The 26,430-nt window shown below is 44.7% G+C and overlaps 1 long non-coding RNA gene across 1 annotated transcript in view; it reads left to right on the forward strand.

Moving 5' to 3' along the window:
* The window catches only part of LOC125105397 (uncharacterized), a 45,093-nt gene that overhangs the window by 257 nt on the left and 18,406 nt on the right, over positions 1-26,430 (forward strand). Inside the window, exon 2 of the long non-coding RNA XR_007128887.1 lies at positions 10,504-10,577. This is a non-coding gene — a long non-coding RNA (uncharacterized LOC125105397). The remainder of the gene's footprint in view (positions 1-10,503; positions 10,578-26,430) is intronic.

Below are 26,430 nucleotides of genomic sequence, written 5' to 3' on the forward strand. Positions count from 1 at the left end.
TACTTCTCTGGGTCTTTGCTTTCTTACAGACTTAGACCTGGATTTTTTTTCTTCCACTTTGTCAGTTCTTTGATAACTTTCAGGAAGTTGAGGAAGAAAGTTATCCAGCTTGTTTAGTAAATTTCAGCCAGAGGGTTCGTCCAAATGACGCGTCCCTCAATTTCAGGACTCCTAAAGTTCCAAGGCTCATCCAATTTTCATGGCAACTCTATGATGCAGATGTAATGAATCTAATTTTTCCAAGGAGGTAAATGAGATGCAGGGAGTTTAAATAACTTGCCAAAGGTCACACAGAGAATCGATGTTGGGGCCAAGATTCCCACCTGGGCTCCTACCATCCCCTCCACATTCTCAAGTTCACCCCACACCAGGGGTCTGGTTTGGGGGAAATCACTGACCCTCTCTGTAGTTAAATTTCTTCACCTGTTAATGAAGATATAAGCAAATCTACCTCCAAGAGCTATGCAGATGAAAGGAGCTAACATGTGTAAAGACTTATAGCTCTGTCTTACACATAGAAAGAACTTAATAAGTGTTTGTATTTACTATAATTCTCTAAGGACATGAGGCCTGTCTAGAAGCTGGAAGTCCATGACTTGCTTCAAGTAGAATACTTAACATTCTCTCTCTCTCATTCATTCACCACTTATGGGCCCCTCGAGTGGCTAAGCTCTCCCAGACAGCGTACATGGAGGACTTGTAGAACTTTGGGCCAAGGCCATGGGTGTCTCCCTACACTGGAGTCCTATTTTCCAAAGGGAGGAGCTACTTCCTTTCTGGTCTCTAGGATAAGCAAGGAAAAGCCTGTCTGAGTAAATGTTTTCTAATGACGGCATTTGTTGATCTCCTTCCTTATTTTCTTCTCCTGTTTCTGAAGTCCTGTTTCTTTCAGCTTCTAGATACACAGTCGATATGTTCCCAAACAAGCAGTTACGGTCCTGAAGGTTCTGCCACCAGACACTCTCCTCTCCCAGATGAGAGGAGTCCTACAGCATTTAGTTAATTGTCTTTTTATAAAAAGCTTTGGTCACCTCTTCAGAGAGTGCCAGACCCTCTCCAAAATTAGAGGTGAAAGGCAGGAGACCCAGAGAGTCATTCGTGAGGTGAGCTGAATAGTTGACTAACCACAGACACCCCTTGAGTACCATGACATAGTTCTGAGATAAGGTGAAGGGCACAAGAGGTCATAAATAATTGCTTTACTCAACAGTAGAGGATTGTCAGGAGGCAGAATTAGGATACAAGGTAGACTGAATGGCTACCTGGGTTAAATGCAAAGAATTTAATGGGGAAATAGAGAAGTCTGTGTGTGTGTGTTTTATGATTAGTGTTGGGAGGCAAGGTGAGTGAGAAAACTGCCCACAGGATGGGGAGCAGGGCAATGGCGGGTCCCAATGTCCAGGAAAATGGGGGAAGGACAAGTACTAATATATTCAGTGAAGGTACAATGGTTATAGTGGAGAAGTCAAGGTCATATGTAGGTATTGAATTATAAGGGTGGCTTAAGGCAACACCTATGAAATCAAGCATTGTCTACCCTGATTTGGTTCATTTAAGCCAGTAGACTTTTTTCATACACCACATACTTTTTGATAAAGCTACTCCTGGATGCATGACTACTTTTTATATAATCACCTAGAGATTGTAATAGTCACCTTGAGCTTGAGAATAGGAAAGTGAAAGCCCTCCTCATTCCAAAACCTACTAGATCGTGAAATCGAAGGGTTAGGTCCCAGTCATTTGAAAGAAACTGAAGCTAACCTATTTTGCTCTGGCCCTTGAATCCTGGGTTAATGCAACTTGTTTCTGTTCTCATACTATTTACTTCAAATCTTCACTCCCTTAGTTGAGGTCTTGCCCCTGACCTTCGGACCTAGATGGAATGAAGCATAAGGAAGGGGTTGAAGAAAGTTTTTTTTTTTTTTTAAGATTTTATTTATTTATTTGACAGAGAGAGATCACAAGTAGACACAGAGGCAGACAGAGAGAGAGAGAGAGAGAGAGAGAGAGGGAAGCAGGCTCCCTGCTGAGCAGAGAACCCCATGTGGGACTTGATCCCAGGACCCTGAGATCATGACCTAAGCCGAAGGCAGCGGCCTAACCCACTAAGCCACCCAGGCGCCCCAAAAGTTTTTTTTTTAAATTTTAATTTATTAGAAGAAAGTGTTTAAGAACTAAGAACAGGAAAAATGTTCATTCGTATGGTGCCTGGTCTGTGTTGCAGAAATGGGCATGGCCTTTTTAAAGTGCTGACTGGATTGGACCACTTGTGAGCATAAAATGGCACAAAACAGGGGCATCAGGGTGGCACAGTCAGTTAAGCATCCAGCTCTTGGTTACGGCTCAGGTTGTTTCTCAGGATCGTGAGATAGCACCCCGTCGGCCTTCATGCTCTTTGTTGAGTCTGTTTAAGATTCCCTCTCTCCCTCTCCCTCTGCCCCTCCTACTTGCTCTCTCTCTTTCTCTAAAATAAATCTTTAAAAAAAGAACCAGCATAAAAGAGTACTGATACATTTACTATTTTAAAATTTTATCAAGATCCAATTTTATTGAAGTTTTAATTACTAATAATATCATCATTTGCTTTATGCTTCTGTATCGCTTTAAAACATGAATTCTGTTGCAGATCTAGTTGCTATTAATCTTAATGTCCCCGTTCAAGGGGCACGTGGTGTATTCAAAGTACTTCTTTCTTGTATTACTTTGAAAGAAAGGATGAAGGCACCAAAATAGCAGGATGAGCAATGGAAAAAAGAGGGAGTGGGGTTTCGCCCTGGGTCCCCAAGAGGCAGCAACGGAAAAACAACACAAAATGAATGAGAAATCCAGAAAGCCATTGAAAGGAGCCGGAAATGGCTCAGGAAATGCAAGAGAAAGCAAAGGCCTAGCAGTAGGAAATAGAGACTGAGAGTCCCAGGCGTGGGCACTAGAGGGACTGGGATGGTCCCAGTTGGAGATAGAGGCCTTTTCCAGAAAAATGCAAGCCTGCCACTGCTGGAAATGAAAAGGAAGTTGGGGAGCAGAGAGCACCATGGGGTGACCCTCTGCCGTGGCCCACGTGGTAGATGCCAGCCCAGGTGAAACTGAGTAGGAACTAAGAAGGGAATCTGTTCCTTCCACCCAGGCAGACACACACCGCGGATCCTGGAAATAATTCCAACACAGATCCCTTAAAAAACACAAAATGGTATATGGAAGTGGATTTCCAACAATTTACTAGGTGTTTGGGATTGCAGCTGGACTGGGCGGGGGTCCCTGCAGATTCACACGCAGGAAGCCTTTGGCCGCAAAGCAGGGACTGGATATTTGTTGGACAGCACAACGATGTTGCATAAAAGCTGCTGTCCTCTCCACTTCACAGGTGAGCAGAGGGATGGAGGATAAAGTGACAATACTTATTCATCCATGCCCAAGGTCACACGATTGAGATGTGTGAAGCTGAGAATCAAACCCTCGTCCTTCTGTCCCCAAGCCTTACCGCTTACATCATGCTGGGCATTGTTTCATATTTGGAAATCTCACCCAGGGCCAAGTTTTTTATATACTTTCTCTGAGCTATAACAGGATCCAGCCATGAGCTTAAGTATCAGCGTGTCAGCATTTCAAAAACCTGCCACTTCCACATGACCTTAACACCTAGAGCTAAAATTGGACAGGATCGCAGAGCCCCAACATTTCTTTCCTTTTCTGATGATTTCATGGGGGTGGGGGTGGGGCCGGGAGCCCTAAGTGGGTAGACTCCAGATTTGGAAATATGTCCTTAACTGGCCCTTGGCTTGATCTAATATATTCTTTTTTTTTAAATTTAAAGATTTTTATTTATTTATTTGAAAGAGAGATGGAGAGTATAAGTAGGCAGAGCAGCAGGCAGAGGGAGAGGGAGAAGCAGGCTCCCCGCCAAGCAGGGAGCCTGATGTGGGTCTCGATCCCAGGACCTTGGGATCATGACCTGAGCCAAAGGCAGCCGCTCAACCAACAGCCACCCAGGCACCCCTGATCTAATATATTCTTTCCTGATAGTCTTAGCTTTGTTTAATAAGTAAAGACCCCAGAGGAGAAAGCATAGTCCATAGATTTCTCTACTGTTATTTGAGGAACGAGGTGATAAGAGTTACTTTTTTATCTTTAAAAACACTTTAGGAGCACCTGGGTGGCTCAGTGGGTTAAAGCCTCTGCCTTCGGCTCAGGTCATGATCTCAGGTTCGTGGGACCGAGCCCCACATCAGGCTCTCTGCTCAGCGGGGAGCCTGCTTCCCCCCCCCCCCCCCCGCTCTGCCTGCCTCTCTGCCTACTTGCAATCTGTCTGTCAAATAAATAAAATCTTTAAAAAAATTTTAAAAAAGGGACGCCTGGGTGGCTCAGTTGGTTGAGCAGCTGCCTTCGGCTCAGGTCATGATCCCAGCGTCCTGGGATCGAGTCCCACATCGGGCTCCTTGCTCAGCGGGGAGCCTGCTTCTCCCTCTGCCTCTGCCTGCCACTCTGTCTGCCTGTGCTCATGCTCTCTCTCTCTCTAACAAATAAATAAATAAAAATCTTAAAAAAAAATAAAAATAATAAAAAAAAACCACTTTATTTAAGGTGCCTGGGTGGCTCAGTTTGTTGAGAGTCTGACTCCTGCTTTCGGCTCAGGTCATGGTCTCAGGGTCATGAGATCGAACCCTGGGTTGGGTTCCAGGCTCAGCAAGGAACCTGCTTGGGATTCTCTCTCCCTCTTCCCTGCCCCTCCTCCCACCTGCATGCTTCTCTCTCTAAAATAAATAAATAAATCTTTAAAAAAAACCCAAATGACTTTATTTAGTCTTATGTCTTAAATTATTTGAAAATATAACATTTTAAATAAAAATACCAACTGTGTAGGGGAAGGTAACTGACATTCATTGTGACCTTGTTATGTATCAGGTGCTTTTAAATCAATATTACTTCATTTAGTTCTGGGGAGGAGGTATTATTATGCTCCCTTTATAGATGAAAACACTGAGATTCAGACGTTACAAAAACAGTGGGTGGAAGAGTCAGGAGTTGAACCCCAAAACACTTGAATCTTAGCCAGTCGTTGTATCAAACTTTAAGAAGGAAGTCAGAGGCTTTAAGGAGGTAAAACTTTGATGAGTGAGATGTAGGGGACTTAGGACGGTATCAGGAACATGGTAAGCCTTCTGTAAATGTGAACTGCTGTTCCTAGTGCTGTTATTAACAGAAGACCAGCTGTAAAACCTTCTTTTGAAGAGAATCTCCAATACGGTCACTCTTCAACCACATCCATGAGATCAGTTCGGATGTGGAGATAGGATAGTGATCATTATTCTGATGATACCGCTGGCTTGTGACACTGACCGACGGATCCAGGCTGTGTCAGCCTTCCACTGTTTCCATTCTTAGGGAGAAGGGGTTGTCAGCTGGGTTTCCAGAATGTTTTCATCCTCAACAGCTGGAAGAAAAGATACAGGAACTGTCTGGGGTCAGAGAGCTGATGGCGGTTTCAGAAAGGCAAACTCGGGCCTTTCTTGTGACGAACAGAAAACAGTCGTAGATCAGAGATAAGAGACACAGGGGCAGAGGTAGTCGGGAAAGACTTGCCTGGAACTCTGTCGCCCTGCCGTGTTCCCTACTGAACATGTTCCCTACTGAACCTCCCTACTACTGAAAACAAATCTGTGGGAGATATGGCAGAAGGAATGGCCAATATGTGAGGACTGTGGACATGAACTGAGGTTATACCTAGGTTTTTGCTTCGTGTGAGTTACTGCTAACTTGCTGGTCAATTTTTCAGGTATTAAAAAAAAAAAAAGTAAGTTACACTTTGGTCGTAGTTCCCCACACTACTTCCCTGGCTGGGCCTTTGTTCATGCTGCTTCTCTGTCCACGTTCTCAGCCCAAGCTCTTCCTGATCCTTCTTCCTGCTCCTTTTGGCGGCCTCATTTCCCCCAAAGAAGCCTTCCCGTCTGCTGCCCTGCCTCTCGCTTGCCCTGCTCTGGGTGCACTGTCCCTTCCCTGAGCTGGACGAGACCCCGGGCATAGCTCTCTACCTAGATCATGGCTCCTATCGCTTTGAATTTATCTTGTTTTCTGCACTGAAAGTATCTGGTATGTGTCTGAGTCTCCACGTAGGCAGGAGCAGCTGGGTCTTTTGTCATTCATCAAACATGGTGACCGGGGCGCCACAGTAAACCCTCAGGAAGGACGACTTGAACAGAACGGCATCTGAGGTAGTGAAGTAATCTCAGCTAACCACGCGGACGGTAGCGGGGACCACGTGCCTAAAAAACCACCTGCTCTCACTTGTTTTTTGGGAGGACTCTCTCTGATGGCCAAATCTCATTTTGAGAGACAAAAAGATACCTTGAAAGGCGAATCTAAAAAAATCTAGGTATAAAAAGAGATGACAGGGGCGCCTGGGTGGCTCAGTGGGTTAAAGCCTCTGCCTTCGGCTCAGGTTATGATCCCAGGGTCCTGGGATCGAGCCCCGCGTTGGGCTCTCTGCTTGGCAGGGAGCCTGCTTCTCCCTCTCTCTGCCTGCCTCTCTGCCTACTTGTGCTCTCTCTCTCTCTGTGTCAAATAAATAAATAAAATCTTTTAAAAAAAATAAAAAGAGATGACAAAAGGACTACAGACAACAAGGATGAAAGCTGGGGTGATGCATTGATGCATTTCACTTTCTCCAGAAGGTAGACGGCACCCCCCCTCCGCCTCCCCTCAGCCTGCCTGATGTCTCCATTCATTTAACGTTCCTTTAGGTCAACAGCCAGACATGGAGGTGGATGCTGGCTCCTGCCGCAGCCAGCGGCACTAGTTGATCTTCCGTCCAGTCCGAGCTGGGAGCCAAGCCTGGTGCAGGCCACGGTAGGCAGGATTTGAATTTCCCTGGCGCATGTATGAAACAGTGTGATCCAACTGGTAGCAGAAATTCCACGTCTGTACCGGGGAACATCTGCAGATTTTATCTCCTGTACAGCCCAGATACAGTCACACTTGGTATTTAAAGAATGAAGTGAAGTAACCACAGAGAGAGATAAAATGGCAAGTACTCTCTGTCCGGAGCCTCTGTAGCTGTTTCAAATATGAATAGGCTTCATAACTAGAAAAGGAAAATGGGGGGACTGGGGCGGGGCAGAGAGGACAGAAATAGGATGATTTATCTATCAGAGCTGGCATGTATACAGTAATCAGTCCTGTGTCCGCTTTGGAGTGGAGGGAACATAAACTACTTAGAGCCAGAAAGATGTGGGCTCCTGGCTCTGGCATGTGCAAAATGATGTAGGTGCAAAGTTATTCATTGCAACATTGCTAAACTAGCAGAAGATTGGAAACAATCCAATATCCAACAATAGAGGACTGGTTAATTACCTTATGGTATGTCCATACAATGCAATGCTGGGCTATGTAAGAGGGAAAGAATGAGGAAGATCTTCATGTGTGGGTATGGAAAGATCTATAAGATATATTGTTATGTGAAAAAAGCTAGACACAGGGCAGTATGAATAATACACCATGTTTTGGGTAAAAATGGAGGAAAAATAAGAATATGTATTCTTTCTAACTGGTATATACATAAAGAAATGCTAAAAGTATAAAACAAAGAACTTGGGCGCCTGGGTGGCTCAGTGGGTTAAGCCGCTGCCTTCGGCTCAGGTCATGATCCCAGGGTCCTGGGATCGAGTCCTGCATCGGGCTCGCTGCTCAGCAGGAAGCCTGCTTCCCTTCCTCTCTCTCTGCCTGCCTCTCTGTCTGCTTGTGATCTCTCTCTGTCAAATAAATAAATAAAATCTTAAAAAAAAAAAACTGTTTAAAAAAAAAAAAAAAATAAAGCAAGGAACTTGGTGGCTCCTGGCAGTTACCTGAGTGTGTGGCAAAGAAGACAAGAGGCGAGAGGAACTGGGTATTTGAGGGTCAGGATATGGGAGACTTTTTTATTGTATACTTCCCTATGCTTTATAGTTTTTGAGACATGGGATTGTATTATCTATTTATAAATTAAATCAAACAAACAAGCATCATAACTCCGCTGCCTTGTAACCAGCTGCCTTGTAACCTGGAAATGGACTTGACATCTCCCAGTCTCAGTTTTGACATCAGAGAAATAGGGATATTTACATTGCCTGGCTGACCTGTTAGGCCACTGAACAGCAGAAGGTACTAAGGGCACTGCCTGGAGGGGTGCTCGAAGTCGTTGGGTGACTTTCCCTCCCTGTGAAAGTGCCAGTATCTCTCAGGCCTGGGCCGCACTGTGATCCACTGGCCCAGAATTTCTCAAGAAACATTTTAGGAGCAACTTTCTGCTCCTTGCCTTGTCATGAATGATCTTATTTGAGTCCTGGGTCCACAGTAGAAAATATCCAGTCAGTGACCTTAAGAGTTCCATAGCGTTTGAACACTCTTCTTTTAGGCGGGCAGCCTCTAGAAACCTCTGGTTTATTTTCCCCGTGAATGATTGCTCTTAAATGGGCTCCTCTGTAGGGCCAACTCTGTAGGGCCATCTCCTGGGGACAGGACGGGTGGGGGGGGGTGGGGCGTGGATGGGAGGTGAGTGTGGGCATGGGTGGGGTGTTTCAGGTGCCTGGAAAGGAAGCTGCCTGTCGCAGCTCTGAGCTTTGGCGACATTCAGGTTCATCTTCTGGCCACTTTGCTCGGTTGTTTTCTCTGCAAATCAGTCCGCCGGGCTTCAAGAATCCTGGGGAAGTGCCGGGACAGACACATGCTGTCGCTGAACCAAAACTTTCTGTCCTGGGGAGGCCAGGGACGACAACCGGGAGGCAGACGCGGGGCTGTAAGGGGCCATCCAGCACCACACGCCCCCCTTTGCGGTTTAGAGGCCCTGGGCGCTCTGTGTGGGATCTCCCGCCGGCGGGGGCATGGAGCGGCAAGCAGAGCTCGGCCGTCCGGAAAGAACGCTCGGGGCTCGGAGCTGAACAAAGCCTGCGGCACAGTTGCAGAGAGACCCTCCCCGTCCTCGCTACAGGGAGCACGCGCGGCCTCTAGCGGCCGCTCCTAGAACTGGCCCCCGGGGTCTTCACGCTGGTGGGAACATTCGGCTTCCGCTGAGCCACCGCCCCGGAGCCGTGGGAAAGAGGCGATGGCTCGCCGGACGTGTCCTCTGGGGACTCTCGCCAGGCAGAGTCGTGGCCCGTGCTGCAGACGAGTGAGCGAGTCAGGCTGGACCCTCTCCCAGGCGGCGTGGGGCCGGTTCCCTTGGGAACCTGCTTCCCACCCCCGAGGGCATCCGGAACTGCTCCCGGTCCTTCCTCCCGAGCTCCTGTCCACCCGCTCTCCTCCCCAGCTCCGTCCCCTTCCCGCCTCTGTCCATAGGTTATCGGGTTATTGGAGGGCCGCCTGCGCTGCGGGCAGTGATTTGCTTCTCTGGTTGCTGCACAGATTCGGGGGAGGGAGGGGTGCTCCTAGTTACTGAATGAAGCGGAGCCAGTTTGGGTCAGTTGAGAGTGGACTTGAAGTTGCACTTGATCCATTCACCTTAACCCACTGATTTTCTAGGTTATTGAAAAGCACACAACATCCACTCTCTTCTTTTTCCTGTTATAAAATTTTGGTATTACGGAATGCTGTGCTGGAAGTACTAATCAAACCCTCTGATTTCACGGAAGATCAATACAAATTCTATCTTTGTTTCTTTTTGGAACAACAACAACAAAAAACCCAGAACGAAACCAAACACTTGAAAGCTCACTGGGTACATGAAACCGTTTTAGGTACTGGGCAGTGCATTTCCTTTAATGCAACGTTGGTCCCCTGAGGGCCATTAAAAGGATATAACATAGCATTGACTACTTTGCACACATGCCTTCAAATCTCTGTTTTCTGTATTACAAGCTACTGTCCACACAGGGTCATAAACCCCCCCGGGGGACGTCATATGCTACATCACGTGATGAGCTTTGCATCTGTTTTGCAGCTGTTCACTTTGCATTTTTATTTTGCCTTTTGGAAACCCTAGACCATGCTTCTCAAACAGGAACGTGCTTAGGAATCACTGGGGGATCTTGTTGAAATGCAGATTTTGAGTCAGGAGGTCTGGGGAGGGCTGAGATTCTCCAGTTCTAAGATGCCAGGTGGTGCCAACTGTGCTGCCGGGGACACCATAGTTGGAGTGGTAAGGTTGTCAAAAAAGAGGGAAGCCTTTGCAGGACCAATGTCCACATGCATGCATGCATCAGGGACCAGTCTGGCTGCGGAGGAAATGTCCTTGGTGATTTTCGGGTCTGCTTGTTCCCTCCTCCCTGACCTTCCCTTTTCTTTTCCTTTTTCCTTTTCTTTTTTTCCTCTTCTTTTACTTCATTTCCTCCCTCCCTCCCTCCCTGCTTTCCTTCCTTCTTCCTTCCTCCCTCCCTTTCTTCTTTCTTCCTCCTTTCCTTTCCTTTCCTTTCCTTTCCTTTCCTTTCCTTTCCTTCTTTCCTATCCTGTACTGTGGTCTTGACTGGAGAGAAACTCTGAGAGCAAAGCCAAAAGTTACGTTGATACATGATGTGTGGGTGGCATCTTATGTTTCTTTAGGTCACCTGTGCTGGAAGAAAACAGAAGGGCCCGCAGCCCAGCTGTAACTGAACCCAGAGTGACCTCAGCAATAGGTGTGTGAGCAACCAGAAGCAGACCCTAGGCTAGTGGTTTCAATTCCCTCACCGTTATTTTACTGACAGAAGAGAAGCAGCAGGCAGCCCCAGGGGACTATGATCTTCTCTCTCCTTTATGGACGCTGTGATCCAGGGCAGGGCGATACTGGTGGCATTTGAGGGCTGGATTGCTTGTGATTGTTTGCTGTGTTGTGTCCTGTGCATTGTGGGATGTTTAACGACGTCTCTGGACTCTACCCATTAGGTAGATACCAGTCGCCCTCACCTCCACCTCCAGTTGTGACAACTAAAAATGTTTCCAGACAATCCCAGATATCAACTTGGGGGCCAAAACTACCCTTGGTTGAGAACCACTAATCTAGGATAAGGCATAATTTGTCCATTGTACTGAATGTATATCTCTACTGTACATACTGAATATGCTCTACGGGAATGTGTGTACCACTCCGACTATGGTGTCCCCAGCAGCACAGGTGGCACCACCAGGCATCTTAGAACTGGAGAATCTCAGCCCTCCCCAGACCTCCTGACTCAAAATCTGCATTTCTACAAGATCCCCAAGTGATTCCTAAGCATGTTCATGTTTGAGAAGTGCTGCTCTAGGGGTTCCAAAAGGCAAAACTTTATCTCCTTGCCTTTTCAAGTTGCATCTTACCTTCCACTTTCCAGGAGGACTGTTTTCTTTTCCTTCTCTCCTTCCTTCCTTCCTTCCCTCTTTTCTTTCTCTCTTTCTTTCCTTTCCTCCCTCCCTTTCCTCCTTCCTTCCTTCCTCTCTTTCTTTCTTTCCTGAGAAGTACTATTTCTTTTTTTTTTTTTAAAGATTTTATTTATTTATTTGAGAGAGAGACAGTGAGAGAGAGCATGAGTGAGGAGAAGGTCAGAGGGAGAAGCAGACTCCCCATGGAGCTGGGAGCCCGATGCGGGACTCGATCCCGGGACTCCGGGATCATGACCTGAGCTGAAGGCAGTCGTCCAACCAACTGAGCCACCCAGGCGTCCCGAGAAGTACTATTTCTAAGTGGGATACCACAAAATGAAATTTCTGAACAAGTGAAGCTAAGGCATATGGGTTTGTGCTCTGCCTGCCAGAAACACCAGGTTGAAAAGGATTCTGAGGATTCCATATGCAGCAGGAAAGAACACTGTCATCCTGCAGGTGTAGGGTACACGTGCCATGTTTGCCACGAATTTGTCTTCTTTAAAACTGAATTTCCATCTTTCCTCATGTCCCAATATTCAGTTTGCTCTCAGTGGGGGCAGTAACTGTGATCTAATGGAAAGCATATTGGCCTCGGGGGCTGAAGATTCAGATTGGAATCCCAGCTATGCAATTTACTAAACATGACCTTGGATGAGTGGGTCATTTAATATCCCCAAATCTCTGTTTCCTCAGTTTGGAATATGAGCTATATATTCCTAGCTCATAGGCCAGTGTAAAGATTAAAGGACATACATAAGAGTATGTATAGTACCTGAATTTTGGGAGTGGTCAATAATATATGTGTATTTATACTTTCTCTCTTTCTTTCTTTCTCTTTCTCTCTCTCCCCCTACCTTTCTCCCTCCCTCCCTCCCTTCCTTCCTTTCTTTCTTCATCCAATAAATAGGGGACATGAATGTTGGGCCAGGGAACATGGTCCTATACTGAGTGCTCAGAAATTTTCAGAGGAATGAAAATGGTCCAGAAGGAGAAAGGAAGAGCCAGGAAGCCTTGGTCAGTCATCCCCTCAAGGTGAAGATCTGTTTGGAACTCTTTAAACTGGCTCCCACTGAGAGAATCATTTGGAAGAAGGAAGAAAGATCTCTCTTAGAAGAGTTCTCAAAGTGTGGTCCCCACAGCAGCAGCATTGACTGGGAGCTTGTTAGGAGGGAGATCACAAGAGCTGGACTTTTAGCCCTCACTTGAGTCACAGGCAAGATATGCAGGCCCTCACTCAGACCCATTTTCTTGTCTTTTTTTTTTAAAATTGAGCTGTAATTAGTTTCAGGTGTACAACATGACGATTCAGAGTTTGAAATTTTGTGAAATAATCACCACAATAAGTCTGGTTAACATCCATCACCATATGTAGTTACAAATTTTTTTTCTTGTAATGGGAACTTTTAAGATGTATTTTCTTAGCAACATGCAAATATGCAATATAATATTATTAACAATAGTTGCTATGCTACATGTTGTATCCCTGTGACTTATTTATTTTATAACTGGAAACTTAAACCTTTTGATTTTCTTCACCCATTTTTCCCCACCCTCCAATCCCCACCTCTGGCACCCACCAATGTGTTGTCTGCATATATGAGCTTTGTTTTTGTTTTTGTTTTTTTTAGATTCCACATGTAAGGGAGATTATATGGTCTTTGTCCTTCTCTGTTTGACTTATTTCACTTAGCATAATGCCCTCAAGTTTCATTCACGTTGTCACAAATGGCAAGAGTTCATTCTTGTTTATGGCTGAGTAATCCTCCATCACGCGCACACACACACGCCATCTTTATCTGTTCATCCACTGATGGACACTTAGGTTGTTTCCATATCTTGACTACTGTAAATAATGATGCAATGAACATGGGGGTGCAGGTTATCTTTTTGTATTAGTGTTTTCATTTTCTTTGTACAAATACCCAGAAGTGGATTGGCTGGCTCATATGGTAGTTCCATTTTTAATTGTTTGAGGAAACTCCATAGTTTTCCAGGACGGCTTCACCAATTTACATTCCCACCAACAGTGTACTTGAGTTCCCTTTTCTCTAAATCCTCACCAACACTTATTATTTCTTGTTTTATTGATAATAGCCATACTAAAAGGTGTGAGGTAATACCTCATTGTGGGTTTGATTTGCACTTCCTGAGGATGAGTGATTTTGAGCATCCTTTCACGTGCTTGTTTTGCTGTTGAGTTGTATGTATTCTCTCTATATTTTGAACATTAGTTCTTTATCAGATATATGATTTGCAAATATTTTCTCCTATTCAGTAGGTTGTCTTTTCTTCTTGTTGATGGCTTCCTTTGCTGGGCAGAAGCTTCTTGGTTTAATGGATTCCCACTTGTTTATTTTTGCTTTTATTGCTTTTGCTTCTGGTGTTAAATCCAGAGAAATTCATCACCAAGACCTAAGTCAAGAAGCTTATTGCCTATGCTTTCTTCCAGGAGTTTTAAGGTTTCACGTCTTACATTCAAGTCTTTAATCCATTTTGGGTTAATTTTTGCATATGGTGGAAGGTAGTGGTCCACTTTCGTTCTCTTGCATGCTGTTGTCCGTTTTTTTCAATGTCATTTATGAAGAGACTGTCCTTCCCTATTGTATATATATACTCTTGGCTTCTCTGTCATAAATTAATTGACCAAATATGTGTGGATTCAGAGTTTTTTTCCTATTCTTGCTTCCTACAAAGTATTTTCTAATCTGTAGCAGAAAAGGAGCAGCAAATTAGAAGAGGTGATGTAGAGCTATTAGAAGTTGGGCCAATGGGGCGCCTGGGTGGCTCAGTGGGTTAAGCCTCTGTCTTCAACTCAGGTCATGATCCCAGTGTCCTGGGATCGAGCCCCGCATCGGGCTCTCTGCTCAGCGGGGAGCCTGCTTCCCTTCCTCTCTCTCTGCCTGCCTCTCTGCCTACTTGTGATCTGTCTGTCAAATAAATTAATAAAATCTTTAAAAAAAAAGTAAAAAAAAAAAAAGAAGTTGGGCCAATGAAGGTAAAAACAAGGTAACAATTGATAAAGGATGAAAAACTACCAAGTATTAAGATTGGACTTGGATCCTTTAATGTAGGGCTAACAGCCTCAATAAGTCCTGTGGTCATTACGTAATCTCCTAAAAGTAGGTTATTTGTGATATGGTCTAGTGTCATTGAGAAAATCTAAGCCATGTTCTTTGTTCTTGGTTTAAAAGCCATAGGACGTTGTAGCGGCTCCTGGCTGGCTCAGTCGGTGGAACGTGACTCTTGGTCTTGGGTTTGTAGGTTTGGCCCCATGTTGGGTGTAGGGATTACTTAAGTAAAATCTTGGGGCACCTGGGGGGTTCAGTTGTTTAAGTGTCTGCCTTTGGCTCCGGTCATGATCTCAGGGCCCTGGGATTGAGCCCCTGCAGTGGGCTCTACACTCAGCAGGAAGTCTGCTTGTCCCTTTGCCTCTGTTCCCTGCCTTACTTGTGCGTGCACTCTCTCTCTCAAATAAAATCTTTTAAAAAATAAATAACATCTCAAAAAAAAAATAAAATCCATAGGATGGTGTAAATTTCAGAAAAAAATTTTTTATCACTTTTTTAAAGATTTTATTTATTTATTTGACATAGAGAGATCACAAGTAGACAGAGAGGCAGGCAGAGAGAGAGAGGAGGAAGCAGGCTCCCCACTGAGCAGAGAGCCCGATTCGGGGCTCGATCCCAGGTTCCCAGGATCATGACCTGAGCGAAGGCAGAGGCTTTAACCCACTGAGCCACCCAGGTGCCCCCAGAAAAAAATTTTTAAATAAAAAATGCATTCAAATAAATAAAATTTGAGTACTCTAAGGAGTTAGCTTTATCTGGGAATTTTTGCCCCATGGTATACTTCCTTCCCCAAGAAACTAATCATGAGACATCACCGTAATTTCTAGAGGTCCCAAGCTGTGCCCCATGCTTTTTCTACAATCCCCTGAGCATGCTGTAAGAAATCAAATACGTGTTGGCAGATGAAGCTTCTTTGTAGGCACTAAGGAAAAAAAAATAGCAGAAACTCAATTGTTTTGTAGGCGTCATGCTGTTCCCGCCTTACCCTATTATTGCTTCTATCTCCGAAGCCAAACATTCTCAGTATTGTTGGCTTCTTTTTTTCTTTGGAGAGAATGAAATATACGCATGGAGAGCAACCTTGCTGGGAACATTAGTTTCCTTTCCATATTGTCTCTCCATGGCCGTGAACTCATCTGCTAGCTCCCTTTGGGTACTCATGATAATCATAGATCTTTAAGAGCAAAGGGATTTTCATCCCTTATTACCGGCTAGGAAGACCATTACTTCCGAGACTGGTTATTTGTTGAGATGACTTATTAGGAAAGCCTTACTGAATTCTCAAAGAGTGGTCCCTGGCCTGGCAGCTGTACCATCACCTGGGAACTTGTCAGGAATGTGAATTTTCTGGGGGCGCCTGGGTGGCTCAGTGGGTTAAGCCTCTGCCTTCGATCATGATCTCAGAGTCCTGGGATGGAGCCCTGCATTAGGCTCTCTGCTCAGCGGGGAGCCTGTTTCCCCCTCTCTCTCGCCTGCTTCTCTGCCTGCTTATGATCTCTCTCTGTCAAATAAATAAAAAAATAATATCTTAAAAAAGAAAAGAAATGTGAATTTTCTGTCCCCACTCAGATCTACTGAATTAGAAACACAGTGGGGTGGGACCCAGAACTTGTGGTTTACAAGCCCTCCAGGTGGTTCTGATGCATAGTCAAGTTTGAGATGCATTGCTCTAGAATAGAGTACCCACCTCCCTCCATCTCACCCCTAACTATACCTCCATGGGGATGAGTTATTCTCAGTTTGGAATATTTGGGCTATAAATGTGGAGAGGTACCCAAGCTTAGTAGAAAGATCAGGCTGAGATAAACCTGGTTTTAAATTCTGTCTCTGCCACTTATTAAGTACATGTCTTTGAGCACATTCTTAATGCACACTAAGTATTAACCATTTTGAGACTTGGTTTATTTAATGTTTTCTCAAAGGACTGTCCTAAAGACAGAATGAGCTAATGTGTATTACAGCACTTTGTACAATACTTCACATAAAGAGGGCTTTTAGGACTCTTACCTTTACTTATTTTGTTTAGGCGTCAGAGATATTTCTACTGGGAGCATGTGTTTTCCCATAAAAACAATGTTCAGTGCTCAGAACCAAATGTATCTGAAGTATTGACATTAGCATGATATTTTAGGCATATTACGGGTTAACAATCATGGGACCTGGGAACTTAATTATGTACTTATTTCATCTGGTCATGCCTTTAAAAAGTACAGTATGATTTCCCTATGGGGAAATATATTCCAACTTCCAAAATGTAATTTACACATGACTTTTGGGACACGCTCTGTTCATTAGAGTTTCTAGGCATCTGTTATACCTTTAATGTAATCCAGATAGTCCAACTCAAGGAGCCAGGGATCGGGAAGCCCTATAAAATGAGCGCTTCTCCTCAATACTAATAATATTCTTTATAATTAAGTAACACTCAAAGGACAGCACAGCCGTGACTTGTTTTTGGTGCTGACAATACGGAGTTGAAATGATGACACCGAGTACTCGGGCAAAGTGGGTTGGTGTGAGGCACAGAGGGAAGTGGAAACTCCCAGAATGGGTACCTGTCGGCCATGAGGTAAAACTCACTGTCCGCGGGGTGAGTGTCTCACTGTGCATCTGGTTAGCTCAGTCACCACATTATCAAGTGGCTTCAGTGCCAGGGTTCAAGGGCAAGCCCCCCAGGTCCCTGAAATGAACCACTCAACATTTTCTGCCTAACAGGGAAGGCACACGTTGTGAGGTGAGATCTTAAATTTTGTTCAAGGTCAGTGATAAATTTTTCCTTCCTTAAAATTGGTCTGTGAAAGTGTAAGTGGATGCGTCCCCAGGGGTCTGCGAATTTACTTGACACAGCATGGTATGGTGGATGACACTGTGTATGGGCAGAACCCTGGCCTTACTCGGTGCAGGCAATGTGATTTCTGACAAGTCAGGCAACCCCTCTGAGCCCAAGTTTTCACCTCTGTAAAAGGGTGGTAATAATAATAATAATAATAACGACAACAACAACAACAATGATGATTGCCCAGCTTTCCTACATATGAGTGTGGAATATTTAGACAGAAAAATCCCTAGAAAGGTATCAAATGGAACTTTTAAAAAACATTTAAAAAAATATTTTGTTTATTTGAGAGAGAGAGAGACAAGAGCATGAGCAGGGTGAGGGGCAGGCAGAGGGAGAGGGAGAAGCAAACTCCCTGCCAAGTAAGGAGCCCGATGGGGGGCTGGATCCCAGACCCCAGAATCACAACCTGAGCCGAGGGCAGATGCTTATCTGACTGATCTACCCAGATGTTCCAATATCTTTTTTTTTTTAAAGATTTTTTTTTTTTTTTGTCAGAGAGAGAGGGAGAGAGAGCAAGCACAGACAGACAGAATGGCAGGCAGAGGCAGAGGGAGAAGCAGGCTCCCCGCCAAGCAAGGAGCCCGATGTGGGACTCGATCCCAGGACGCTGGGATCATGACCTGAGCCGAAGGCAGCCGCTTAACCAACTGAGCCACCCAGGCGTCCCCCAATATCTTTTTTTTAGAGAGAGAAAGAGAATCTTAAACAGACTCTGTGCCCAGCGCGGAGCCTGATATGGGGCTGGATGGATCTCACCACATTGAGATCATGACGTGAGCCGAAATCAAGAGTCAGATGCTTAACGAACTGAGTCACCCAGGTGCTCCTCAAATGGGACTTTTTTAACCTTTTGATGGCAGATGACCTTTTGATGGCAGAAGGCAAAGCAAGCACTACAGATGGAATGGCCTTGAGTGACAGGAGAGATTTTTTGAGACAACATTGAACCTATGAGTTCCTTTTCCTACTTACAGCCAAAGACTGCCTGTCTCTCCCACCCCAGCCAGAGAAAGTGTGCACGCAGGTTTCTCACAGGTGTCTCTAGGTGTGGTCTGCAGTGGCATTTGCAGGATGTCTTCATTTAAACACTCACATCAACCACGTTTCAGCATTTTTGTGGAGCTTCTCAGCAGTCAGTGGGAACAAGTTAACTCAACAATAGAAATGCAGCGGAAGAATCTGAATTTGAAAAACTATAAACAGGAAAGCCACGTTGCCCTGTCATTGATGATTGTCCTTTGTCCATCCTGGCAGAGAGATGGAGGTTTAGAATCTGAAGGGATAGGGCGCCTGGGTGGCTTAGTGGGTTAAGCCGCTGCCTTCAGCTCAGGTCATGATCTCAGGGTCCTGGGATCCAGTCCCGCATCGGGCTCTCTGCTCAGCAGGGAGCCTGCTTCCCTTCCTCTCTCTTTGCCTGTCTCTCTGCCTACTTGTGATCTCTCTCTGTCAAATAAATAAATAAAATCTTTAAAAAAAAAGAATCTGAAGGGATAGAAGAGAGGGCCTCTAGATGGGGTACTTCAGACATACCTGTGGGTGTGGGCACTATACTATGCAAACACTGTGCCCCACACAGAGAAATTAAGTGACCCTATGCATGCTAAAATTCAGAACGAAGGACACTTTGCCCTGCTTTTCTAGTTGTCTATCTGAACACTGGTGCCAGGGCCCTTACCTCTGTGCAGAGGATTAGAAGGTTATTCTTGGCAAAATAGACCAGACAAAGAATGAAGAGCTATTTATACTGACTTCAGGGTTTTACCTTAAAAGGCACCATCCATCCAGTCCTACCGTGAAGTTCAAAGTCAACACAACACATCACATGCCCAGACCTTCCGATCGACTCTTCTTCTCTACTGGTTATTACGAGTAGATGACCAAGGAGTCCTAGATGTCTGAGAAAAATCTCTGTCAAAAGCAACCAGACAAACAACAATGACATAGAGCATACAGAGGCAACACAAGGAGAATAACATGTAGTAAAAAAGAAACTATTAAATCCTAAGAAGGAAAGGAGAACATACTGTGTCTATGGAAAAAAAAAAAAACCAAAACCAACCAACCCCAGGAGTCTATAAAATAGAAACACTCATAGGACAAAATGTGCTTCTGGAAATTACAAACTCAACAGAAAAGAAAAGTACCCAGAAAATAGAGTAGATATGGAAATGGAAGATGGAAGCTAGATTAAGAATGCAAGAGAATTAAAGTATCAGGGCAGGAGATCCAATGTCTAAATAACTCAAGTTTCCAGAATGAGAGAATAGAAAAAACAAAGGGAATGAAATCATCGAAGAAAAACTTTAAGAAAATTTTCCTGAATTGAAAAACAGGAAGTTGCCCGACTCAAAATGTTCACTGAATGTTCAGCAAAATGGATAAAAATAAACTTATAACAAGGCTTATCTTGTGAAATTTCAGAACATTGTCAGACAATGTTCTGAAATTTCACATTGTCAACAAAAAGAAGGTTCTACAAGCTTCCAAAGAGAGAAAAACAAGATAAATAAAAAAGATTAGAAAGAAAAATGAGTTGGGACTTTTCAACAGGAACAGCAGAAACAAGAAGATCATAAAGCAGTACTTGCAAAATTCTGAAGGACAACGCCAACCTAGAATTCTCTATCCAAGTAATCACTTAAGTGTGAGTTGAAAAAACACATTTTTAGGCACACAAAGTCTCCAAACCCCTTATGTCTCATGCACTCTTTCTCAAGGAGCTCATCTCAAGAAGGATGTACTCCACTGAAAAGGAGAGAACACATCAAGAGAGCCACGGGACACAGGAAGGAGGAGACCCAGTCAGAACCGACAAGGCTCCATCCCACGGAGGCTGGTGAAGAAGATCCCGGAAGAAGAGCTGTCCCCCAGCCGGCTGGGACAGGTCAGAGGAGCCAATTGGCCATCAGCAAGATCTGCAACTGCCACTGATGTTCCTTTCCCCTCGAGGGCAGCGTGTCTGATTGTCTGCTCGTCTGGAGCACGTGCTGATGGAATGCCCCCATGCCTCTTCTGAGACCTGCTGAGGATGTTCATTTCACTCCATAGAACATCTCTTGACACTGACTCCTGAGAGCCCGCAGGAAGTCATAGGCTCACAAGCAGAAAATACTTAGTATCCCGAGTACCTGGGTCATCCTGATGTCCTGCCCGGAGCCCCATGTGTGGCAAGTTTTGAGTTTTCTGAGGACTTACTGACAAGCCCTGGCCCTCCAGCCTTGACCAGAAGGGGTGGACGTTGAAGCCAGACTGTGACCTGGCCACTCTATTCATGGTTGCTTTTCTCAGGAGCCTTCAAAAAAAGAGGCATCCTTGCCTGTTTTCCTCCATGGCTAGGGGTGTGCTTACTACTGAGTTTTTCCAAATGAAATAATCTCTTGTTTAGGGATACACAGACTCATGCTACAACTATTTTTTTAAATACAAAAGAATGCTTGACATTAAAATGAGGATTGTGGTTAATTCTCTGGGGAGTGTGGGGGGGTGGGAAACAGGATGCAGCTGGAAAGGGGTACACAGTAGACTTTAAAATCACTTATAATGGGGGCTCCTGGCTGGCTCAGTCGGTAGACATTCAACCCTTCATCCCAGGGTCGTGAGTTCAAGCCCCACATTGGGTGTAGAGATTATATAATAAATAAAAATTACAAAAAAAAATCACGTATTTCCAAACTTAGGTGGTAGGACATTGCTTAATTATTTTTAAAGTGTACATATGTATTTTATACACTCTTCTTTCTATATAATATGCATTATGATAAAATTGTTGAAGTAAAAATGAATCCAAAGTCCTCTTTCTGGAGTGGCTTCTGGAGTCATATTGGGCCCCAGAGTGGCAGACCTAAGGCAGAATTATTTTGACCCTGATAGAGAGGGGGAAACTCCCAATTACTTAGGTATTACATTCTCCTAGGAAGTTTTTTTCTTCCTGACTTGCTGAAGCCTGTTCTTTGGGGATTGAGTCACTGGAAACATCAAGAGAGATGTGGTTACTTCTTTACCAACTGCTGGGCTGTGCTTCTGCCCTCTGCCTTAATTCAGATTTCACCGGGAGGAAAAGCCCCTAATTATAGTCAGTTACTGACTCATAACTATACTTTGCTTGTGGTTATTTCCTCTAAGAAGAATATAGGTGGTGTTTCTGCCTCATGTGTGTGTCTGTGTGCTTCTGTTGTTTGTTGTCGCTCTGGAACGTCTTTATGTGACCTTCTGCCGTAGGGTGTGCCTTGCCAGGAACTCTCCCACCGACCACCTGCTGCTGGACAGCTCTACTGGACACACCCGGGATGGGCGTGGCTTGCAAGTGCGCAGCTCTCCTGGGTGTCATTCCACACTACCTGCTGTGCTCAGGAGTCACTGAACAGAAAGGGGAAGCTGACCTGTTCCTCTGGACTCGTCAGGACTCCAGGTTGCAAGGGGCAGAAACCCTACCCCTAGATTTAAATGCAAAGAGATTTAGAGGCTCACTGAACTGCGTTGCCTAGGATAAGATTCATGTTCATCTGGACACAAATGTTCCAACAAAACCATTAGCATCTATTTCTCTCCGCGTTCTTCTGTACTGGCTTCCTTTTCAGGCTGACCCTCCCCAACGTGGTGGCCTTCAGGCTAAAACAACTCTTGCTCAGGAATTCCAGTGGAAGTCTGGGGCTCTTCCTGGCTTGCCTAGGGGCGTGTGACTGTTCCAAAAGCAACTGCATCGTCTGGAAGGGTAGACTGGTCTCACCCATAGCACACATGTATGTCCACCTCCGGTCCTGTGGGGAGGGGTTTGGATCCACCTCAGGACGATTTAGAGAAGAAAGGTAGCTTTCACTAAAGCAGCGATGCATACCTAGAAATGACTTCTGGAGCCGATTTTCAAAAACTGATGTTTGAATTTATGTTACATCTATGATAAATTTTAGGTCTAATTTATGAACCACCATTGTCTTCTGACCTGGACTATTTTCCAAATCTTCATACTTAACAAAATCACGCTTGAGGTTTCCAGGACACCTGGCTGGCTTATTCGGTAGAGAGTGTGACTCTTGATCTTGGGGGTGTGGGTTTGAACCCCATGTTGGGTGTGGAGATTACTTAAAAATAAAATCTTAAAAAAAACCCTCAAAACTTTGACGTTTCCAATTCAGATGAGTAAAGAAAGTCTCTTTCACTATAGCAACTTAACAAGAATAGAGCCCTTGGGGCACCTGGGTGGCTCAGTCTGTTAAGCATCTGCCTTTGGCTCAGGTCATGATCTCAGGGTCCTGGGATGGAGACCCATATTGGGCTCCCTGCTCAGTGGGGAGTCTGCTTCTCCCTCTCCCTCTGCCCATCCCCCCTGCTTGTGTGCATGGTCTCTCTGTCAAGTAAATAAACAGAATCTTAAAAAAAAAAAAAAAGGAACAGAGCCCTTATGTCTATTCAGTGAATGGGGAGAAAATCAGAAGAAATCTGTCTCCTGCTTCTGATGAATTTTAGAGAGAAGTTTCGCCTGATTTGGGGCCTTTGGTTCAGTTGGATTAGGTAGCTCATGGTTTCGGTTTAGTTCAAAGGCGTGCGCATTCAGTTTTCTTACTGAAGGGATTTCTAACACAGTACCTGGGTTGGGGGAAAGGGCTTTGAGATCTAAGAAGTTTGTTCCAAAGTTTCTCCTTTATTTTATTTTATTTTTAAAGATTTTATTTATTTATTTGACAGAGAGACAGAGATCACAAGCAGGCAGAGAGGCAGGCAGAGGGGGGGGGGATGCAGACTCCCCGCTGGGCAGAGAGCCTGACGCGGGGCTCAATCCCAGGACCCTGAGATCGTGACCTGAGCCGAAGGCAGTGGCTTAACCCACTGAGGCACCCAGGCGCCCCATCAAAGTTTCTCCTTTATTTAAGGGAGAGTCACATTTCTGGCTTTGAATTTTGCTTTCTCCATGGGGGCTTACTCCCTTTCACTGCCCAGTGGGTAAGATTCAATTTGGGGACCTGCTGCTTGATTGCCAATGTCTTACTCACTCTGTGACTTGGTCCGTTAGTCACTTCGCCTCTCTGTGTTTCCAATTCCATCATCTGTGAAAACCGCCTGCGTGGGATTGTCTTCTTAAACCTCTCAGGACAGTGGTGGGCACATAGCAAGCCCATTATGAGTGTTTTCTATCATTCTTGTTACTTTGTGGGCTCTCGGGGCACAGAACCAGGGCCCTGTTTGACTACTGGTTGAGACGGGAGCGTGGAGGGCAGAGGGCAGATGCCTGAAAGTAAGCAGCCCATTAAAAGTAGAATGGAAATAGACAAGAGGAAACCAAGAGCTTTCTCTTTAGATAGCTATCAAACCATGCTTCGCTGCAGACTATGGGCTTGGGTATGGCCGGAGATCAAAGGCGCTCTTATGTGCGGTGACATTTCTGAGCACAGGGCTGAGTTGTAAAACTCTTGAATGGAAGGTTTTGGCACTCGGAGCGGCTTGGGATAGAAAGGCAGAATTTTTATAGAGGCGATTCATGGAACTGCTTATGCTCATGCAGAATCCAGACTGTTATGACTCACTTCTCTCTTTATTGCTTTGGACCAAGAACTGTTGTTTCCTTTTAAGTCCCTCTGTAGGAGCTGAGCTACAGCCTAGGGCCAAGATAACTCTTCAGGAAGACAGTGTAGCTTCAGTGAGTGTGAACAGGAGTACCCCTTTGTTGGGCTCTGGGTCCAGCGTCCTGGACAAGCCAAATAAGGATTTTATTTTTAACAGGAGATAAAATTTCTTTTGGAAACTGGCAGCATCCTTAATGTTTCTTGACCTTCAGCTAAGCTTCCCTTTTGTCTGTCTACCATTTTCCTTTTATGAACGCGCAGGCTAAATTTGATTGTGCGACAAGGAAGGGAGAGTAGAACAACTTTGGAGAGTAGAAGTCAGTGTGTCTGGGTGGCCTCGTTCACAGTTAGGAACAGCAGAAGGGGTCATCGGGAGTCCAGTTTGCCTGGGGTCCTGTTAGGGCTCCTGGGAAGAGCTAGGAAGAGGATTCTGGGACTGATGGTCAGGGTGTGCTGGGCAGACCTGTGAGCTAGTTCTCAGTATTCTGCACCTTCTTGTGTTTCCTTCTTTGTGAAACTTCCCCCTCATATGTCTGTGCTGGACCCACTGACCTGCTTCTCGTGAACAGACCATGACAAAGGTAACAGGATATTGCTTCCATTATTAGGTCACAGAAGACAGTGATTTCTACCTTGCTAAGACTCTTCTTGCCGCCCCTTTCTCTTTCTCTTTCTTGTCTTTTCTACTTGCACACTTTGAGGAAGCTGGACGCCATGTTGGAGAAGAAGTTGCCACGTGGCAAGGAAATGAGGGTCGATTTTGGCCCAATATCCGGCAAAGAACCAACACCCTCAGTCCAACGCCTGTGAGGAACTGAAGCCTGCCAACAACCACTGGGTGAGTTAGGAAGTATGGTCTGCCCTAGTGAGTTGACTGCAATCCAGCTGTCACCTTGGCTTTTGTCTTGTGAGAGGTCCTGAGGCAGAGGACCTAGTTAGGCAGTGCCTGGATTCCTGACCTCCCCAAACTGCGATAAAATTGTGTATAGTTTTAGTTGTTAAATTTTCAGGTAATTTTTAATTCCTCAATATGAAACTAATATACTAGGTCAATGAAATTCACTACCTTGAGCAAAAAGGGAAACGAAGTCTGCCCCCAAGGGTGCTTGGGTGGCTCAGTTGGTTAAGCGTCTGCCTGCGGCTTAGGTCATGATCTCTGGGTCCTGGGATCGAGTCCCACATTGGGCTCCGTGCTCAGCGGGGAGCCTCCTTCTCCTGCTCCCCTGCTTATGCTCTCTCCCTCTCTGTTTCAAATAAATAAATAAAATCTTAAAATAAAGTCTTCCCCCAAACTCTGGGGTTTTAACTACTCTCTGTGGGTTGGGAACTCACTATGACATAGCGATCATCCTGAATTCATGAAGACAGAGGTTCTTGGTCTCTGAGGAACATGGTCTAGGGTTAGTTATGTGGGTTTTTTTTTTTTTTAAGTTTTTACTTATTTATTTGAGAGAGAGAGAGAAAGAGAGAGAGAGGATGCAAGTGGGGAAGGACAGAGGGAGAAGGAGAAAGAAACTGAGGCAGACTTCACACTGAGCTCCAAGCCAGCTTGATCCCATGACCACAAGATCATGACCTGAGCTGAAACCAAGAGATAGACACTTGCCTGACAAAGCCACCCAGTTACGGTCTTTAATACAGTACCTAGGAGTTATCTCAAGACCTTGGGAAAGAATGCCAGAACCAGAAGAGCCAAGATTTCTTTGGGATTATAACTGAAGTTGAAGTCACTGTTTGGGAGGAAGTCTCCCCTTCGGTGAATAACAGCAGGAAGTGTTGTGTGAGACAGAGAAGCATACTCAGGTTTTAGTCATTGATAACTCTGGCTTCAGAATAGGATTTCCATATGGTTGGAGGATAAGAATCACAAAGAAAGATGAAATTGTAGAGAGGTGGTATGGGAGCAGCAAATGCTGAAGGATTCCTTTAAGCATCCCAGAAGAAATGACCTATTAGTGCCAACAGAGGTGGAGAACTACACTTCAGTAAAAGAAACAAAAATTTAAATGAATAATGCTTAATGTGGAAAATTTGAATAGACGTGGGTAGAGATGAGTAAAAATTAATCAAAAGTAATCCCACTACCCAAAGATAATCAATATTAATATTTTTGTATATTTCTCTTTGTCAGTGCATATTTTTATATTGTTTGTATTTTTTTTACTGTATATGCAATTTTGCTTTAATTAAAACTTTAAATTATGAAATAATTAAAGCATACAGAAAATATCGACATCAAGTGTAGTGGTTTAGATTGGTGGCAATGAATGTTCCTTCACCCACTACAAAAATGTTGGCTAAGACAAAACAGACCTTTATTTTTCCCTCACATAAAAGACTGTAAGTAGTCAGTCCAGGGCTGATTTGACATTCTACAACATCATCATTAGGAACTCAACTTCCCCTTATCTACTGTGCCATTCCTGAGATGCCCTCATGCTTACTATATGGCTGTTGGAGCTCCAGCAATAATCACATTCACATCCTACACCGTAGGATGCCTCTTCCTCATTAAAGAGAATTTCAGGAAGTTTCCTACAACATTTTCACATCTTATTGGCTCACATTTAGTCAGTCATGTGCCTACATCTGATTGCATGGTGGGCAGAAAATTAAGTCTTTCATTTAAGATGATGATGTATCCAGGTAAAAAATCTTTGCCACATCATGGAACCACTAACCAGAT

This window comes from Lutra lutra, chromosome 7 (genome assembly GCF_902655055.1).
Source record: "Lutra lutra chromosome 7, mLutLut1.2, whole genome shotgun sequence".
Classification (NCBI taxonomy): domain Eukaryota; kingdom Metazoa; phylum Chordata; class Mammalia; order Carnivora; family Mustelidae; genus Lutra; species Lutra lutra.